At 34.4% G+C, this 20762-nt stretch overlaps 1 long non-coding RNA gene across 1 annotated transcript; it reads left to right on the top strand.

Annotated features, from left to right (window-relative positions):
- Positions 1–2217: 2217 nt before the first annotated feature.
- LOC115066315 (uncharacterized) lies at positions 2218–19534 on the top strand. The gene is made up of 3 exons (XR_007422657.1): positions 2218–2964; positions 3033–3396; positions 18366–19534. It is a non-coding gene; the product is annotated as an uncharacterized LOC115066315 (long non-coding RNA).
- The last annotated feature ends 1228 nt before the right edge of the window (positions 19535–20762 follow it).

The following is a 20762-nucleotide window of genomic DNA, read 5'->3' as shown; positions in this document are numbered from 1 at the left end:
CGATCAAAAGTCAACTATAGGTACCGGGGTCTAAATATTCCGTACCTAGGGGCTTGAACAGTTTTTATTGGATTTAAATAATTTTTGGTCATGAGGACACACTAAAGACATTATTAGTGCAAAGTTTTATCCCGTTATATTAATTGCTTCTTGATTTGTGTGCTGAAAACTGAACGAATCAAGTGGAATTTAAAATTGTGCTACAGGAGAAGTAGGCGTAGTTGTAGTCCGATTTCATCCATTTTCACAATGTGATATAAAAATGTAAAAATAACGCCACTTACTAAATTTTGTCGAAATCGGTTAGTCGGGTTCTGAGATATGATATTTCACCAAAAAGTGGGTGGTGCCCCGTCGATCGTCCAATTTTCACACCGGCTCCCATAAAGCTCTCTCCCAACATCTCTGTGGTAAAATTTAATGTCTCTGGCATATTTATTTATTGCTTTATTACGCTTTTAGTATATTTTAACAGTACCGTACTCCGATTTCATTTATTTTCATAAGTTCTTATCGGATGCATAGTCAGCAAATTTGGTTGTTATAGCTTAAGTGGTTTAGGAGATATGTACATTAAATGGCGCACCCATTTTTTAAAAAATTGTTGCCCACAAGTGTCCCTTGTTACTCCGATCCTCTAAATCCGATATTCTGTACAATTCTTATTTACACTAGTAAAATATTAGTTGGAACCGTTGTTATAATATTGCTTGTAACTACACTAAAAGATCATATAATTGTATCACTGTATCGGTTTTATACATATGTACATGCATATGTTTAAAGTGGCTTAAATTTATGTTTGCATTTTAGTTAAACTCAAATTCTATCGCTCAATTATGTCATGATAAGACACAGGCACATTGTATGGATTGGTTCGTGCTGAGCATTCTTATTCATTTGCTTACTAACTACAAGCCAAAAGAACAAGTTACAATTACGGCTACAAACAACCATCAAGTTAGTTGCCTGACTTGCCATTGGAAATATGAGGATGGCGTTAAAATCCCTTTAAATTAATGCCACGCGTATTAAATGTGTGTCGGTTCCTTTATTCTACAGTTCTTCCAGTTCTTCCATCTTTCGTTTATTGGTGCTATGAAAACAAATCCCCCTTTCGAGAATCAATTTATTGATGCTGTTCTTTAAAGTTGGTTTAAAATTTATTACCAAAATTATCACCTAAACGATACAGGCGAAAACATACCATGTACAGAACGAATATGTATATCCGAGTTCGATCTTTATACCTACTAGTAGGTGTGAGCTGTTTGACTGCGTCAGTTAAGTAAGAAAATGTACGATAATGGTGTTTCATTCTTACTACGCTTAAATCATTTAATGTGGGCCAAGAAGTCTCAGTGTGTACGTCGACGTGAGACATTTAATAATAGAATGCAAAGGGTTGACATAAAATATAAACCTTTTAATTTGCTTGTAAAGAAAATTTGTTATCTCCTAAACTATGTTGTAAAAAATGTAGAAATTAAAAAGACTTTGCTCATGTGTTTTGATATTGTGAAGTTTAACCTTAGGTCGAGTAGTATAATCTTCAAGTAATCACAAAACCTGTTAAGCGCAAAGCAGTTCTCGCTGCAACGGAAATAATTCAGAGGGTTATATACAGTTAGAAAGCCGAAAAAAGCGAAATTTGCTAATTTTTTTCTGTGAAAACTTTTAAATTTATTGAACCAAAAATTTGTGCAGATGTTGCGGTATCCTTTATCTGTATTCTAAGACTTAGTACTAGTAAAAATATTTATTTGGAAAGGAACAACAGCTGTTCTCCGGGAGCTATATCTCTGAATTGGATCTTCTGAAATTAAGAAATCAAACCGATTTCGTTAAAATAATGTTAAATCTAGTAAAGCAAATCAAAGGGATAAGCAAAATAAACTTTTTTGACAAAATGGCGATTTCTCAAAAAAACATAAATTTTTGACAAAATTTCGGCCTTAAAAAAATATTTATCGGTGAGAAAAACTTGAAAATGTAATTTAATAAAAAGAAAATAAAATTCATATTTGTTATTAAGTATGTATTTTAATTTTTACATATTTAAATGTTTATCTATTTCCTCCATCGTTCCAACAAAGTCCACAATACAAAGATTTAATCAGTTCATAGTTATTATATTTACATATACATATGTATATGCATTATATGTAAAAGAAATAGTTATATATGTACATATGTGTATATAAGATCTACATGCAAACGATAAGACATATCTATATCGAACTACAATGGCATTGTACTTGTGAAAATCATTTGAATATTTGAGATAAAGAATATTTTTTTGTCTTTTTAAATACAAATCCACCGGCCAAATGCACACAAACTACTTGAGGAGAAGTATGTCAGAGTGGGAATCGGCATTCAAATTTATGTTCGAGCTCATAAAACGCAATAAATGTCGAGAACATTGCTAATGGATAATATCGTTAAATACCTCTTAAGTGCTTTCAACGAGTTTATGGTGTCAACGATGTTCATTTGTATTTATGTATTTTAAAATCAATTAAAACTTATGTCGAATTAAATAGATGAAGCCCTTTTGTTGTGATACCTTATTAAATCTTTGCCGTCGCAACAATCAGGGCATTATTTCCATCAACCTAATTATTATTACCTCTTTGTACAGTTCTTTCGTAGACTAACGCTTAATGTATGTGAATATGTATGTATATTAATTACAAAGTATATACATTTTTAGGTTCAATTTAAACTGGTACCGAAGGCTGTTAACTAATTGAAATAACAATTAAATATACATATATCAGTTATATTTATATGTAAATATGTGTCGACGACGACGGTTTAACAAAACACCATAACAAAAGGGTTTCCCAGTCTTTAATATTTACATACATACATATGTATACGGCACGAGTATCAGAAGCAGATTTTGTTTTAATATCATTTCTTTCACATAATGACTTTCCTGCAATGCTAGTTTATTTGGTAAGTTAAATTTCTAATTTCCATTAAAGTTGGTTAAAGTTTTTTCAAATAATATTTTTGTTTGAAAGGTGTTGAAGTAGAATTAATGCTCTCCGATCAGCAGGATGGCTTTGAAATGAATGAGTGCAGTCAAATGTATTTCCGTCTACAGATGCATATACATACATGCAGACGTGTGCGTCCTATCCCTTACTATACCGAAACCGAAGAAAGCCTGCTGTGCTGTATAGCGGTTACTAATCACAAAAATTTGTACAACTGTTTAAAAAGCCTTAATGTACTTCTAATAGCAAAGTTGGCATTACCCTGCTGGCAATTCAAAGTAAACAGTTGCTGTATCCAATTACGATCTGTAATCCCGTCGAGTGGTGTGGCACGCTTCAACAATTTGCTTATTGACTCAACAGTTAAATGCAAACATACATATAAAAGGTACGTATGAGATATGTATGAATATACATATGTATACATGTTAGTGAAAGCATCGATCCATTCATAACTGGGTGACTGCTCACAGGACAATACGTTGATAGAGCGAATTATTTCGATGTAGGTACGCATTTAAATTTAATTACATCAATGCCTCTGCTAATTTGTCAAATGCCAATAAAATCGCAGTTTGTATGGAAAAATAATAATTCAACAAATTGGTTTACTTGAATACAACGCCGAAACCACGAGGCACGTGTGTATTTTGAAAAAAGATAAATAAAATCACCAAATGTGTTTGCCAGACATATTAAAGGTAAATCATTTAATTTTTAGACAATATTATCTTGTAACACAAATTCTAATGTTAAGTTATTGAGTGTTATTATCACTTTCATGCCAAAAATTTATTTTTTGGAAATTTAAACTATCATTTTTGGAAACACTTTAAATATTATTATTTTTATATGATTTATTTTTTTATATTATTATATGTTATCAACAAGACATTATAATTTTCTACATGCAGCAGAGCTTAATCGATCAGGTACAATCTTTTATAGGAGTATACAGCTGCTGGCGTACGCCGATGATATTGATATCATTGGTCTAAATCAGTGGTTCCCAAACTTATTTTGTCTACCGCTCACTTTGAGAATAAATATTTTTTTTAGCGCCCCATTTTTTCACCTATTTAAAAACCACTATAACTCCAAATTAATTATTATGACCTATATATGTATGTATGTATATTAACGGAGAATTCTAAACGAAACTTTTACTATAACCAGCAACTTGAAACCTGAGCGCAGTAGGTAACATACAACGGCGCTTAGGTCTGAAGTTAACTCTTACGGGCTCCACCTGCCAATAAGAATGATTATTGAAACACAACTTTATAGTATTAAAACAGAGAATCTTTTATTAAAAATAAAACTAAAATAATCGATCCATATATAAAAACGAATGTGAAGGATGAATCTGATGCTGTTTAATAAGTTTGTTAATATCAGGTTCCAATTTATTCAAGAACAGTCGCAAGTCGCCACGTTCGGTACATGCAAACGATTTCTATTTTTTTAGTAAGCAGTGTTGTCACAGCACTAAATCTACGTTCACACAAATATGACGATGGGAATGCTATCAAGAATCGTTGAACGATTGACCACAATCCATTTTTGAACTTGATTTTTATTTCCTCGTTTGTTGTCAATTCTATAAGTTCTTCTTCCAGCTGAGGTGACATTGCTGTGTTGACATTTGAAAACGGATCCAACACCCAGTCTGGTATTTCCAAGTTCAAAATGTCCTGGTATCGTTCGGTGAAGTCAATGTGGAGGTTTTCCAAATGTTGGCAGTAGGCAAACAATTCGTCGTTACTGCATGATACTGATAAATTCGAAAAATTGTGAAACTCACGTCTGGCCAGATTCTTTTTGTGTAAAAGCAGTTTGGCTGCGAAAGCAGCAACGACGTTTTTTGTTTTAATTAAATTTAGTTTATCGCCTTGCAGTTGGAGATTCATATCGGTGAACAATTTATACAGGTCTGTCATGTAAGCTATATCATTTTTTGATGTTATGAGCTTGTCTTGCAATTCTGTATCTTTAGTTTCCAAGAACTCTATAACAGCGTCAAACAGGTTGTAGAATCGAGTCAGACAATTGCCTCTTGATAGCCAACGAACTTCAGTATGAAACAACAAACGATTGAAATCCTTGTCATTAGTAACACAAAGCTGATGAAATAATCTATCATTCAAAGAGCTGTTGCGGATTTTATTGACTGCTTTGATGACATATTGCAGTCATTGAAATAGTTTTTCACTTAAGTTTCTAGCAACTAAATGTTGTCTATGAATAACGCAATGTACACCAAGGAAATCTGGAATTTTATTTTTTAAGTGCGCTACTAAGCCTTTATGGCACCCTATCATAGCCGGAGCGCCACCCGTAGCAATTGAAATAATATTTTTCAAAGGAATCTCTTTCTCATCGCAAAACTTTTCCAATATATTGAATATGGTTTCGCCTTTTGTATCGGTCTCTAAATTTCTACCAATTTTCTTCACATATGCTTCATTAGTTGGTAAAGTGGACTCACCGAGCTGAATTGAGAATTGGCTTGTCCTCAGGTGATCGCACAATGATTCTTCAATGTTTTCAGCCATTTCATCAATTCGTCTTTGCACAGAATTATTATTCAAAGGAATTTTTCATTGCTTGATTCGAAAATGTTTTTAGACATAGAAGACACAAAGGCGAGGATGGGTTTGTGGGATTTTGAATGAATCCGAATTTATGTAATGTATTCCGCACAGTATTGCTGTCTCTTCTTTTTTACTTCCGACATTGCTTTGCTTTGAGAAATACGTTTAACTTCGCGAGTAGTGTAAAGGAGGCGTAAGTAAAACTCATCTATTGCGCGCAAAACCACAAATGAATATAAAATAAATTTTACATTGTTTATATAGGAATGCTTAAGCACAATTATTATATAGTAGTCCAAAAATATGAATTCTTATTTTTTCCAGAAATACATTTGTAAAAAAGGATCTTTATCCTTTTTTATTTTCCACATAAAAGATTTAAGGAGTTCAAAAGCTCAAAACGTGTGCTACATCAGCTACCTACCCGACGTCATTTCGCAAGTGATAAAATAAATTTTTCAAGAGCTCAAAGCATGCGGTACATCAGCTCGAACCTACCTAGCCTACACTTTTGCGCAAATGATTATATTATGATAGCAAATGCCCACATACAGATTTGGCAATGGCAAAATCAATACGTTTGACAGTTAGTATCCCATAAATTTTATCCTGTCGAGATGCCCCGTTATGAAACGGAGCGACCGATTGACATGATTTTCATTTTTTCTATATTCAATAAAATAGGACAGATATATGAACTACGCGGAGAGAAATAAAGAACCGAGTTTGAGCAATCTTTTAATTCATATTAGGTGATGTTCACAAGTTGTTGTTGAGAGTCGAGAGCTCATGTAGTTGTTGTCTAAGAGGCCTCCTAGCTAAATAAAATTACAAATAACCCCCCTGGGTCTCTTACCGCCCCCCTTGACACCTGCAGCGCCCACGAGGGGCGTTATCGCCCACTTAGGGAAACACTAGTCTAAATATCCGGCCAGTCAGTTCTGCTTTCTCCTCTCGATATCTCCTGTCATCAAACAAACAGTCATCGCACACGCGACTTGGCTCTCACTTTACTGTTGACAGTCATAACTTTGAAGTCGTAGATAATTTCGTCTATCTTGTAACCAGTATTAACACCAACAACAATGTCAGCCTCGAAATCCAACGCAGAATAACTCTTGCCAACAGGTGCTACTTCGGACTGAGTAAGCAATTTAGAAGTAAAGTCCTCTCTCGACGAATAAAAACCAAACTCTATAATTCACTCATGATATATGGTGCAGAGGCATGGGCGATTTAGGATTTAGTTCGAATATCATTTTATTTAAAACAAGAAATATAATTATTTAACGATTGTTTTGTGCGTAAAAGAAAAAATAGGGTGTAAATAAATACGGGTATTTACTACTTCCCGATAGGTTAGGAAATTGCCGTCACAATTTGGCTTTGAGTGTAAAAGCTCTGATGAGCTAGGGAATTCCCGTCATAATAACGGGGACTTATTTGAATCTGGCGCCCCCTGGTGGTGCCATCTATATGTCGACTGATGCGTTAGAATCTGCTTTCTTTATCAATTGTCCAGTGATTTCATGATATTTCATGGATTGGAAGTGAAGTTATTGCGTTTAAAGTGTTAGTATGTTTGTGTTAACGGTGCGAAAATGAGCTTCGAACAAAGAGCCAACATTAAATTTTGTTTTAAAATTGGTAAAACTTTTACCGAAACGTTTCAATTGATGAAACAAGTTTATGACGATGATTCCCTATCCCGTAGCAGAGTGCAAGAGTGGTTTCAACGTTTTCAAAGTGGTCGTGAGGGCATAAATGACGGCCAATCAAAATCCGTGATCACCGGAAATTCCATCGAAACTGTGCTTGAATTCATCGAAAATCAGCCGAAATCTTCATTGAAATTCACGGAAATGTAATTTAACATTTCTAAAACACCGATTTATCGCATTTTGACCGAACATTTGGGCTTACGAAATTTGTGTGCACGGTTTGCTCCTCACAAATTGACTAACGACCAAAAATTGTTCAGAATCCAACATTCGAAGGACATTATTAAAGAGGTCAAAAAGGACAAAAACTTCCTTCACAATATTGTGACTGGTGGCGAAACGTGGTGTTTCCAATAGGATCCCGAAACGAAACGCCAGAGTGCTGAATGGAAGGCACTGAACGAGTCGAAACCCAAAAAATCGTGCATGGAGAAGTCAAAAGTGAAGAGAATGCTGATTTGTTTTGACAATTCCAAGGATATTGTCGACAAAGAATTTGTTCCACCCGACCAAAATGTTAATGCGGTATTTTACCTTGAAGTTTTGAATCGCTTGGTTCGCCAAATTTGACGTGTTTGGCCCGAATATTGCGAAGATGAAAGTTGGCGTATATTGCACGATAATGCGTCGTCTCATCGAACGACGCTTGCGACCGATTATTTGCCCAAAAATCACATTTTAACCACTCTGCGTATTCACCTGATATGGCACCGTGCGACTTCTTCCTTTTCGGAAAAATTCATTTGTCCATGAAAGGAAAGAGTTATGCAGACGTAGAAGCCATTCAAAAGGCTTGCACCAGCATACCGATATACCAGCTAACGAGCTAAATCACTCATTCGACATGTTTTTGGACCGTGCAAAAAGCTATATTAAAGCAGAAGTAGACTATTGTGAATAAAATAAATTGATTTTGTCGAAAAACTCATTTGTTCTGTTTTTTTTTAACTCCTGTTTACTTTGAAACGCACTTTGTATATAGCCCTATTTCTATCTCGATTAGTTTTAGGTAATACGTACAACCGTTAGGTGAACAAAACTATAGGAACATGACAGCAAAAGTAAAATTGCTCAGGAATGAATCCTATATATTTGTTTATTTTTATTTAATGGAATTTTTACTTGTATATACATAACAGCAAACGATGAACTTTTTTATACTTATTCTTATAAGCAAAAAAAAATTGATAATGGACAACATATTTACAATATTTAAACTTAAGGGTAAAATTTCGGGAATTTTTTAAGGGATATAGCGATCATTTTATTAAATATGAGTTATGCGCTTCGAAAGAACATATTGCGAAGTGAAAAAATCCATTTAACCATTCAGAAATAATGAAAAATATCGGAGTTAGTGCGCTTTCCTCAAAATGCGATTTTCTTGAAGAGGTTGACGGTGAGCACGATTCCGGTGCAACAACTCAACTGAAATCATAAAACACAAAAAAAATTTCATTAGTGCAGAGTCGGTGAACGTAGGGTTTTCCTAAAAAATTTTTTTTGTGGAAACGAGGATCATTTTTTCAAAAAGTCATGTTTACCGACTGAAAAAATTTTATTTAAAAAATCTTAACATTACCTACAATTTAAATTTATATAAAAAAGACTTCGTTGATGGACTGCCTACATTAGTTAACATTTGAACGAAATTAAAAAAATAAAGAAAATCGGTGAGATAGATTGTTCGCAATCGTGCTCACGGCAAAAAAAAAACAATTCCGTTTAAAGCAGGCTGTGCAAGGCTTTCGTCCTATGACTACGTGCGTTATGTAACGCAATAACTTTGGTTCTAATGCACGTATCTTTATGAAAATTGAGGAGGACTTATTCTTTCTGATGGAGCAATAAAATTTTCGATTTTTTGACCGATCGCACCGTATGTATGTAACCCCTTAAATACCAAACTGCTGTGTCCCTCAGTACTTTTTGCAGTGAATAATCTTCAAAAATACCCACCCTACGATGTTTTGTTAGAAGTAGTTCCATGACTAAATTATTTCATTTAATTTCCTTAGTTATGATATTAATTTATTATATAAAAGTAAATCAATAGGGACCGCATGCGGGTTTTTCAATAACAGCACTACAAAAGTTTTTCCAGCGAAGGATTGGCCTGTCACCGCCTACTTTTAGGTGAAATCACATATGTATGTATGTATCTTGGTACCCACGCGACCGATTAGAACCAAATTTGGTAATCAAAATTCTTCTCACATTTCTCACGTCTTCTTTTTGTAGGCGCCGGGCGATTTCGACGTATGTACATATATATCGTACAGCTCGTCACTCCATCGACTGAGGTATTCGCCGTTGTGAATGCGCAAAGAACCATACATCTTCCCCAAAACCTGAAATGATGTCATTGCCCATGCCTCCGCACCACTTAGCAGTATGGGAATAATGAGGGACTTGTAGTATTTGGTATTTGTTCGTTGAAAGAGGACATAACTTTTCAATTGCCTACCCAGTCCAATGTATCTCTAATTGGCAAGAGTGATTCTACGATGGATTTCAAGGCTGATATTATTGTTGGTATTGATACTGGATCCAAGATAGACGAAATTATCTGCGACTTCGAAGTAATGACTGTCAACAATAACGTATGAGGCAAGTCGCGAATGCGATAACTATTATTTTGATTGCAGGAGATATTTTGTCGTTTCCTCGTTCACAACCATGCCTATACGCTTCGCTTCCTTATCCAGTCTGGACAAATCGGAACTAACGGCGCTGTTGTTGAGGCCAATAACATCAATATCATCCGCGTACGCCACAGATGTACACTCTTATCAAGCCCTACCAAATATTTGGACCCCAGTATCTATAATTGACTTTTACTGTAAATATCGGTCAATGTGTAAGATATATAATTGAAACTCAGGAATAATCCTTATTAATACGTAAAATAATACATATACACCTAGGTAAAATCGGGTCGAAACTACCACCAACTCCCATATACTACACATGTATCTATAATGATTTTCTGTTGTACCCAAATTTAGGCCCTTCTTACTTGTTTTGTTTGTATTTATTCCAAAATAATGATATATCCCAGTAAACTATAAAACTCGAGATATACATATCTTGAACCTTCAAGCCAATAAAGTACCACTTACTTTTCACCAGAATCGTTATATCCTTCATTACAGCTTTAAAGCTCATATATTATACTTAGCCGCCTGGTGGCATATTCATTTTATATTTGATTTGCACCCACATTAAGCTTCTTTAAAGCCTATTTACATAAAAGATGAAACCAGTGCCGGATTAGCCACGTAGCAAGAGTAGCAAATACTACGGGCCCCGAGCTCCAACTGACCGTAAATAAAAAAAATCAATTTAGATGGAGCGTGAAATATCATTGCATGCTTTAAACGTGAAGCGTTTAGGCTAAGCTTCACTTCCACCTTCCACCTGAAAATCTAAAAAAATAAGAAATTTTTAGTTCAGCCCAGCCTTAACAATAATTTTAAATTGTACGTCCAAGCAATGCGATCCACTTTTTGAGATATTGAGGCAAGAGCCAAAGATCTGACCGATTGTGAAGAATACCAGCAACAGACATCACGACGAATCAAGCGAAGTACAAAGTACGATCATTTCAGCGGCTCTACTACACTCGACGACTTTGATGAAAATCAAACACCTGGACAACGTTTCGAATTTGAGGTCTTTATTGATAACGTACTGTCTGCTTTAACTCAAAATATGAAAGCATATCATAAAATTACTAGTGTTTTTGAAGTATTTCGACAGCTAAAATGGAAAAATCCTCTAGTATGGTCAGTGCTTACGAAGATGATTTGGAGAACAGCCTAGGCGACGAATTACTGCAGTTCGCAGAGCTGCTGAAAACAGATGTGACTACTGTTATTGACAGCAAGAAACAGGAGTCTCTGGAACAGCAATATTATAAACTTTTATTAAATAATTCTTTAAAATCGTGTTTCCCAAACTTAGAAATTGCTTTGCGAATTTACTTATCTCTCATGATCACTAACTGCAGTGGCGAACGTTCTTTTTCAACATTAAAAATTAAAAATGAATTAAGGAACACGATGGGCAAAGAACGTCTTAATCATCTCACTTTGTTGAATATAGAGCATGACTTGCTTAAAGAAGTCGATATTGAAAGTATTATCTCTAAATTTGCCTATAATAAATCCAGAAAAGCTTATTTGTAACAATTTTGTTTTATTTAGTACCCTAAACTTGAGAACCTATAGCTAACCAAGGGCCCCTTGACAGAATTTGCTACAAGCCCCCCGCTAGCTTAATCCGGCACTGGATGAAACGACAACAATTTATGAATAAAGACATAAAAGGGAAAGAAAAAATGCGAATAATTTCAAATTTATCATAATAATAATAAATAAAAGGCAAACGGTTTTCAATAATTTAAACCTAAATACCACATTTAAATTGTCTCGATGCTGTGTCCCTCAATACGTTTTGTTGTAATATAATATGCAGCATCGCCATAATTAAAACCAGTAAGACTAAATTTGGGTGTAACCAAACATTGTTTGCTCTTGAAACTTGCACGGATGTAGGACGTTAACTTCGGTTGCACCGAAGCTAAATACCCTTCACAGGTGCATTTCTGTTAGTAACTATGTGTTCAGTTTGTATGGAAGCTATATGTTATAGTAATCCGTTCTGAAAAAGTTTTTTAGAGATTACATTGTTGCCTTAAAAAATAATCTATACCAAATTTCGTGAATATATCTTGTCAAATGTGTCCATACAAGCATTTGATTCCGATTGTTCAGTTTGTATGGCAGCTATATTTTATAGTGGTCCGATCGGCCATTCCGACAAATGAGCAGCTTCTTGAAGAGAAAATGACGTTTCAAAACGATATCTTAAAATCTGAGGGACTAGTTCGTATATATACAGACAGACAGACGGACAGACGGACATGGCTAAATCGACTCAGCTCGACATACTGATCATTTATATATGTATATACTTTGTAGGGTCTCCGACGATTCCTATCCGATTCAGAGTATAAAAAATGTAACGAAGAATTCAATATTGATATCATACTTGTATTAACTTATTTTGAAGGCCAAAGACTCACTTAGTTTTGTTACTATATTTTACTTCCCGTCGAAAATCATACTAAAATCATAGTCAAATGAGATACATATATATTGAATTGATGTGCAAAAAATTAACCAGAAGATCGGAATTCATTATATTAGAAGTTCTACTCGATTGAATTATTTCATTTAATTATACTCTATAGCACATATACCGACAAGGGAGGTTTGGCAGGGAAGAAGTCGTTGGAGGAGAGGGCAGTAAGCTTCTTTACCGATGGGTCGAAGCTTGGGGGGAAGGTTGGTGAAGGGGTCTACTGTTAGATTTCCCGACTATTGCAGTGTTTTCCAGGCTGAGGTTGCAGCCATAAAGGTAGCAGCAGATATGCTGCAAAAGAGTGTCTACCTTTAGAGAAGTGACCATTCACTCAGATAGCAGAGTGGCGATACTAGCCTTGAACGCATTCACAGTGCGTTCAGGGTTGGTCGAAGAGTGTCTGGCGTCACTGTCTCTGGCGGCGAGAGCTTTTATTATAAGACTTGTGTGGGTGTCGGGCCACAGCGGAATCGTAGGTAACTGCAAGGCTGATGAGCTAGCAAGGAAAGGCACCCTAGAATCGCTATCGGTAGAATGGGAACGGGTAGGTGCTCCTGCATCCTCTTGTTCTCTACTACTGGATGGCTGGGCCTCGCGGCTGCTCGGTCAGCGATGCTCCAGCATTGGTACCTGCAGAATAGTTGGCAGAAGATCTAGTGATCTCTTTGCTCTCAGTAAGGCTAGCCTCTCATTAATGATGGGGCTCCTGACGGGCCACTGCCCTATTGGCATACATGCTGTAAGACTGGGAATCTTACCGGACGCCGCTTGCAGGAGCTGCTTGGAAGAAGATACAGTATAAACTAACCAGCACCTCCTTCTTGACTGCCCTGCTTTTGGGAGATCAAGACTTAGACACTTAGGGGCACATAGCTTCAGACTACCCGCCGACCTGGCATGCATAGAAATTAAGCGCCTATGCAAATTTGTATTGGATACTAAACGGTTTGCCGATATCTAAATCCGAACACGGGAGTTCGATTTTCAATGGCTTCACAAAGGACTACTTCTATTAGTCCATGTGCGATCTCTGATCAGCCATCTAACCTAACCTACTCTATAGCCAGCTAATAGTTTTGTTCACTTAACGATTATATATAAATACATATATGATCAGCATGACTATAAAAGTTGAAATCCGGGTGACTGTCCCACTGCTATGTAAACTGATTAGGTTTTATCAAATAAAAATATAAACTATACAAAAACTTTAAAAATACTAAGCTACTTAAGCTCTTTTTGGTGCACTGCGGGGCAGGTAATAAAAATATTAAAGAGTAACAACATAAATTACTATTAATAATTGGTGTCGGTTTGGCTACTAAAACAAAATAGAGAAGATTTAAGAGTTTATTATACAAACGTTGGGCCTACCAACTGACTAAATAACAATTTAATTTACATTTTTTTAGCTTTAGTTTTCGGAAAAGTATCAATGACTTCGTTTAAACCCAGGTTTGATGCGATTTTGTTGTCAATTGCTATTAGCGATAAATGTCGGGGTCGGGTTTGGCCCATATAATTTCAAAATAATTTTTTATTAATTTTAATTTGCTAAAAATTTGGTCCTATTATATTATAATACTTTTTTTTTTGAATTCGTCACACTTTTGTAATAAAGTTGCTTCATCAATATGTAATACAAATGCTGGTGTTAGAAAATCGAATATCGTATTCGATGGAACGATGGGCTGTACGAGATATACGGCGGCATTGACATAGTTCCGCGAATTAAAAGACAGCGGCTACGCTGGCTAGGTCGTGTTGTCCGAATGGATGAAAACACTCCAGCTCTGAAAGTATTCGAAGCAGTACCCGCCGCGGGAAGCAGAGGAAGAGGAAGACCTCCACTCCGTTGGAAGGACCAAGTGGAGAAGGACCTGGCTTCGCTTGGAATATCCAATTGGCGCCACGTAGCGAAGAGAAGAAACGACTGGCGCGCTCGGCTATAATCGCGTAAGCGGTGTCTACCCCAGTAAAGAAGAAGTTAGAAAAACGAATATTTGTATGACAGACTGCACTCATACTAATAAAACGTGTATCTAATTGAGATATTACTGTGTCTAGTACATTATTGGAAATTTTAATTTTAAATATTTTTTCTCGGATTGTAAATCGGTGATCAGCAGCTAATTCATCAAAATGTGTTTTAACTTTCCTTTGCTTCTTTTCTTGAAAATGGCTATCAACTTGAATAATTCGAGTTCATTTCTATAAATGTGCAACTTTGGTTTCCGCCAAAACTTCATTCGCCTCGCCCAAATTGATATCGCATTTTTGTAAAGTTTTCGATGCATAATTGATGTTGTGTGCATGAATTCGCTACTCGAAATGTAGCATTTTTGGCAGTAGATTTCAACGTTTGATATACGATTCGTAAAAGAACTATTACCAACAGTAAGAAAATGGAAGAAATAGGTTAACATCCCTACTCACTACAGATATAATGGTCGGGTTAAAAACTACTAAAAACGCCATATAAGAGCCAAGGTAAAAGTTGGACAATGGGCATGGCACCGCCCACTTTTTGGTGAAAACACATATCTCGTGACCCGACATACCGATTTTGTCTACATTTCGTATGTGACCTTCTTCTCATATTCTTATGCCACAATTCAAAAATGGGTGAAATCGGACTACAACGACGCCGTCTTCCATATAACACAATTTTAAATTACATTTGAATCTTTTACTTTCCAGTACACAAATCAAAAGGTAAATTGAATCAAATTTTGCAGTAATAAATCCTTTAAAGTATGCAACTTATGACCTAAAACTGCCCAAATCCACCCAAAACTGTTCAAGCCCCAAATGCCGAAAATGTGGACTCCGGTATCTATTGTTGACCTTTGATCAAAAATATCGCATATACAATTGAAATTCAGAGCGAATCCTTTTTCTGTAGGTAAATAAATTTTAGTTTTAAGATTCTTTAGAATTTTCAATATTAATCAACTTGAAAAACTGAGTCAACGCACAAATACAACACAAATTAATTCCATTCTACTATACATGACTATGAGCGTCATTGTTTTCCATTTCTTTCTATTTTATTTAACGATTTCTGTTAAAAATGTAAGCAATGCTGCCAAATACCAGGTTTCCAATAAGAGTGATATAAGTTTTTTTCAAAGAGAAAAATACTCTCATTGTTAAGGAAATTAAAATGTTTTTTGATTAAGGTGAAGTAAAATCGAAACAATTAACTTCTGAATATAACATTATGCAAATGGCATCCACGACTGCTTTTGCAGAAACGAAATCGATGTCGAGTGCTTTTTCCACTAAATCAAGTCGTATGTCATGAATTCTATCTTGAATTCTTAAGCTTGAAGAAAGTCTGGTACATTGTTTAATACCAATGACTTCGCATCAGAATTGGCAGTTTTGTTTATCTATTGCATCACTCAAATGAAAATCAGCCTCATCCGACCGTTCTTGCAAGCAGTACCTTGAGTAAAAATTTAAATATCTTTATGAAACTTGGTAGATTTGTTTCTCAGTACAAAAATAAATATTCGTAGATGGACGTAGTCGGCCCACTGCCACGCCCACAAATCCCCTTTAACCGAAAACATATGAAGTGCCATAACTAAGCACTAAATTAGGATATATGTATAGTAAAGCTGTAATTTGGCACAGGGAATCGCAGTAGTAAGGGGCACCTGTGGGAAAAACATACGGAAAAAGTGTTCCTGACCTAATAAGTTTAATGTACATACATATCTCCTAAACCACTAAAGCTACAAGAATCAAATTTTCTCAGCGCAAACATTATAAGAATTCCTACCAACAGTATGAAAATGGATTAAATCGGATGATAACCTTGCCCGCTCCCCATATAACGGTACTGTTCAAAACTACTAAAAGCGAACTAAATCAATAATTACTTACAACAAAGACATTCAATTTTACCTCCAAGATGGTATGAGAAAGTTTTATTTGCACAGCTGTGAAAATTGGACGAAGAGCGAGGCACCGCCCACTTTTTGGTGAAATCACATGCCTTGGAACCCGACATACCGATTTTGACAAGCTTTAGTACGTAGCATTCTTTTTATATTTCTAGATCAATTGTCCAAATCCAACCAAAACTTTTCAATCCCCTAGGTACCGAATATGTGGACTCCAGTATCTGTATTTTGGCCGAAAATATCGGTCAGCGTATAGGATATACAATTGAAATTTAGATACAATTGGGCTAAAAATAGATCTAGTCCCCATATAAATATTACCAGTTTTTTCGAACATCCATACTTTAATGAAACCCAGGGAACATTTTTCTAGTATGTGGCATTATAATAGTTAATAGATAAAATTGGGTCGATAATACAAATCGTATCCCGAATTTCTTACTTGTTCAAAATCACTTCTTTATTTTTATAATATTTGATAAAGTGCTAGGAAGAATTCCTAACTGAACTCTCTTTTTGTCTTTCTTTTTCAATTGAAATGATGTAAGCTATAATTCCCTTCACAAATACAAAAGTTCTTTAGAAAAACTTGATTTCGACCATTCAGTTTGTATGACAGCCACTTGCTATAGTAATTCGATCTGATTTATTTCTTCGGAGATTTCATTATAGCCGTAGGTTGTGATCCAAGCTAAATATTGTGAAGATATGTAAATATATCCTCAAATGAAAAAGTTATAGTAAGCCGATAGTTCCGGCAATTGAGAAGCTTCTTGGTGAGAAAAGGACAAGTGCAAAATATTAGATATATGTATATCTGAAAAACTGAAGTCCTAGATCGTATATATACGGACAGATAGACAGAAGGGCTGACAGAAATTAGCATTAGTAACTTCTTTAATACTGTTCAGTAATAAAATTAGATAAAACACCGTTTCATATGTATTCATAACTATGTACATAGGCAATACTAGTTTTTATGAGCTCACATTAAAGGACCAAATGGAATTATTTTGTTGAGACTATAAAGAAATGTGCTTCCAAGTGTAAAAATGCATACGTAGTATACTTGTATATGTACATATGTACATGTTAAGTTCATGGATATGTAGAACAAAGTACTCATATTACAAAACAGCAGTTGACAGTGAAAATTGTTTTCTATAGCGGCTTAAATGGGGGTGTAAGTATATGATGAGCCTACTTCCAGGTCGGAAGTAATGTAGTTAAATATGCGCCACTGATTTACCATGATTCACATTTTTTTAGTATGAGTAAGTATTACATTTTCTTCGTAAGTAACTGCTCACATTATTTGATGATAGTCCAATTACTGGGGAATTTATTGCTTTCGGAAGTGTGCTTAGAAGTTTTTATTTTCCAACAATGGTGATGCGGGACAAATTGAAAACTTTATTTATTACATTTATTGTATATTTGTATAGCCTGGTGGTTGTTGATTGCATTTCTCTATTTTGTTGAAAATACTGCCACCATTTTTTATATTTGGCACGTGATAGGAAATACAAATTTGTGATGAAAGATTAAAAAACTATTTATTGAGCAAATAACATCACCCAGAACATTAACTTCATTGTAAAACTAGTAATATTCCTTTGAAATAATTTATTTATCCCTTTAGTAATACGTTTTTTTGCTTTTGATTGTGCTAATAATCGTATTTTATAAAATGTGTTTCTTCTACAGTTTAATAAAAAAATAAATAAAATTCTATTAAAAAACGTTTTCACTTACCATTGTATATAACATTATCTTCATTAAACATCGCTAAAATGATAAACCATTGCAAACGTCACCATGACGAAATTCTGAATCAAAACAATGATTTTTCGTATTTTCTCAATTTAAACTTTATTTAATTCACTTAGTTTAGTTATTAACTAATTAATCTTGCTTTGTTTCAAAATACTACATATTTACATTAAACTCAACCTAACCAACTCAAATCACTATTTTCAGTATTCCTGGACAGGGTACCTAGAAGACGAGTTCGTATGTATGTCTGTAAATACGCGAACTAGTTCCTCAGTTTTCGCGGCATACTGTAGTAAAAAGCTACCATACAATTGTTCAGATCGGACAACTATAGCATATGAATTGACACCATACAAACTCAACGATGAAGCAGAGAACTTTTACATTGGATGACACATCATCATAATAATTGGCACAGATTATTACCAAGACAATAATGTCATCTCCGAAGAAATTGTTCAGATCGGATAACTATAGCATATGAAAAGCTGCCATATAAACTGAACGATTATAATTAAGTTTTTCCAATTCCTTTGTATTTGTGACAACCGTAGTTAATCCTTTTCCTGGTTTTTACTACGACATGCCATAATGTTGATACAAAATATTCTTGCTTCATTTTATTAACGCATCTACCGCCAATACAGATATTTGAGATATATGCTCAACCAAAAGAAGGAAATACAATCATTAATATTATAGGGTGTATGAGAAAAATACACACCTTTCTATTCATATCATTAAAATATCTCACATATTGAGATCAGAAAGTCGAAAATTATTATTTTAGATATATAGGGATTAGGACAGGGGAACATCTGAACTGATTGCATTAATTTCGATAGTTCAACGCCAGAGTACTTGAATTATAATATATCCAACAATATTTATAATTATTTAAAAATGTTATAATTATTAGTATAATAAAAAAAGTTAAGTATTTAAATATTTTCGTACCTCTAATTTAAATTCCGACACAAATGATACGAGATTGTGTCCCTTTACTTTCAATTGATACTATACCAAGCTTGCCAGTTTTTCTTGACACATAGTACATCATAGGTTGTTTTTGATAACTTTCAATTTAGAAATTTAAATAACATAAAATAAATAAATAAACAAATAAAGAAAATTTGCCAATATGACGTCCTGGACCTAAATTCCTAAATTGCCCATCTGAGCGGGCTGGCCCTGATATCAAGTAAATCGATATTGTCGATTTTTAGAATTAAGTTGGTTATATTTTTATTTGAAAAAGGTAGTTTCAGCATAATTTCAGTCATATGTGACTGATCGCATCACTCATGTACTCATAATCAGTATCTAAGGTTAGAAAATGTAGAGACTGTTTTTCATTTCGAGATGAGAGGTGCCTAGAAAGAATCCAATGGAATTTAAAAATTTGTTAAATGGTTAATATGTGTGATTATATGTGATTTGTCTAGTAAGAGATTTCACCAAATTTGATTGATAAAGATTTGATTCACATCTATCTCTAATATAATAGAAATGATATAGAATACTTATAATTAAAAAAAACAATAGTTTTTACGGATTGTGAAAAATGTTTTAAACATTAAAATTTCAAATTTGATTTTATATAGGAAAATCTAGCAAAAACAAGCAACCTTCTAAAGCGTTTCGTTGTTTTATAAAATCAGAAAAAATAGAGTTTTTCTGGTTATCACCACCCCAAAGACGATTAGCGCTTATTGGTATTCATATACATTTAGTTATTTTATTAAATCTGTGCTTGTGTGATCTTATTATGCTTTTAATCTTCACAACGAACGCTTCGGTTAAAGATAAAATGCGTAGGAACATATGTACATATGTATATAGTATGTATGTAGGTAATACATATGTATGTTTGTATTTTTTGTCTTCAACTTGAATCTCGTACTCATCTGGTCACTTATCGGTGGGTACCTGGTGTGGTTTGTAACCGCTTGACATGGGCGGTTGTGTTTTCAGTTTTTGAAATTGCATTATAAGTAGTATAGCAATAAAATGTAATGATCTTTGCTATTTATTAAAAAAACTAATATCAAATTCTGGCGTACCCTACAGGATATGTTCACGCTTAAATTTTAAGTATACTTATTGCACTTCAAATATCTGCATTTTAACCCTGCAAATTGAAATGTTAATGCAGACATACATACATATGTGTGTAAGTGGTAAGCACGGATTTGGAAACAATTTCGAATTTCTCATAACGATCACATCGAAATATATCAAGTATTTCTCAAGTGTGATTAATATGTAATGAAAATATAATAAAACCGGCATATAAAAAGGAGGTAATGTGCTAAACAAAAACAAACAATAAAAGTCATTGTAAAGCCAGTGAGTTGGCAGTTGTGCAAAATATGTAATACAAACAGGGTGAAAAATATACCGTCGATTTACTGACTGCAAATTTCATGTTTTGCCTACAAGAGGTGGTGAGAAAAAGTGAGCAACCAGCGTGCGACCAATATTTTTCGTTAACCGTAAAATATTGTATCCGAAAATAACAATAAATACCAAGTAATGTAAGTCAAATAAAGTGCACTCAAAGGAGTTTATATATATTACATACATATATGTATATAGCTA

This window comes from Bactrocera dorsalis, chromosome 4 (assembly GCF_023373825.1).
Source record: "Bactrocera dorsalis isolate Fly_Bdor chromosome 4, ASM2337382v1, whole genome shotgun sequence".
Taxonomy (NCBI): Eukaryota; Metazoa; Arthropoda; class Insecta; order Diptera; family Tephritidae; genus Bactrocera; species Bactrocera dorsalis.
This window is presented reverse-complemented; position numbering and strand designations above follow the sequence as displayed.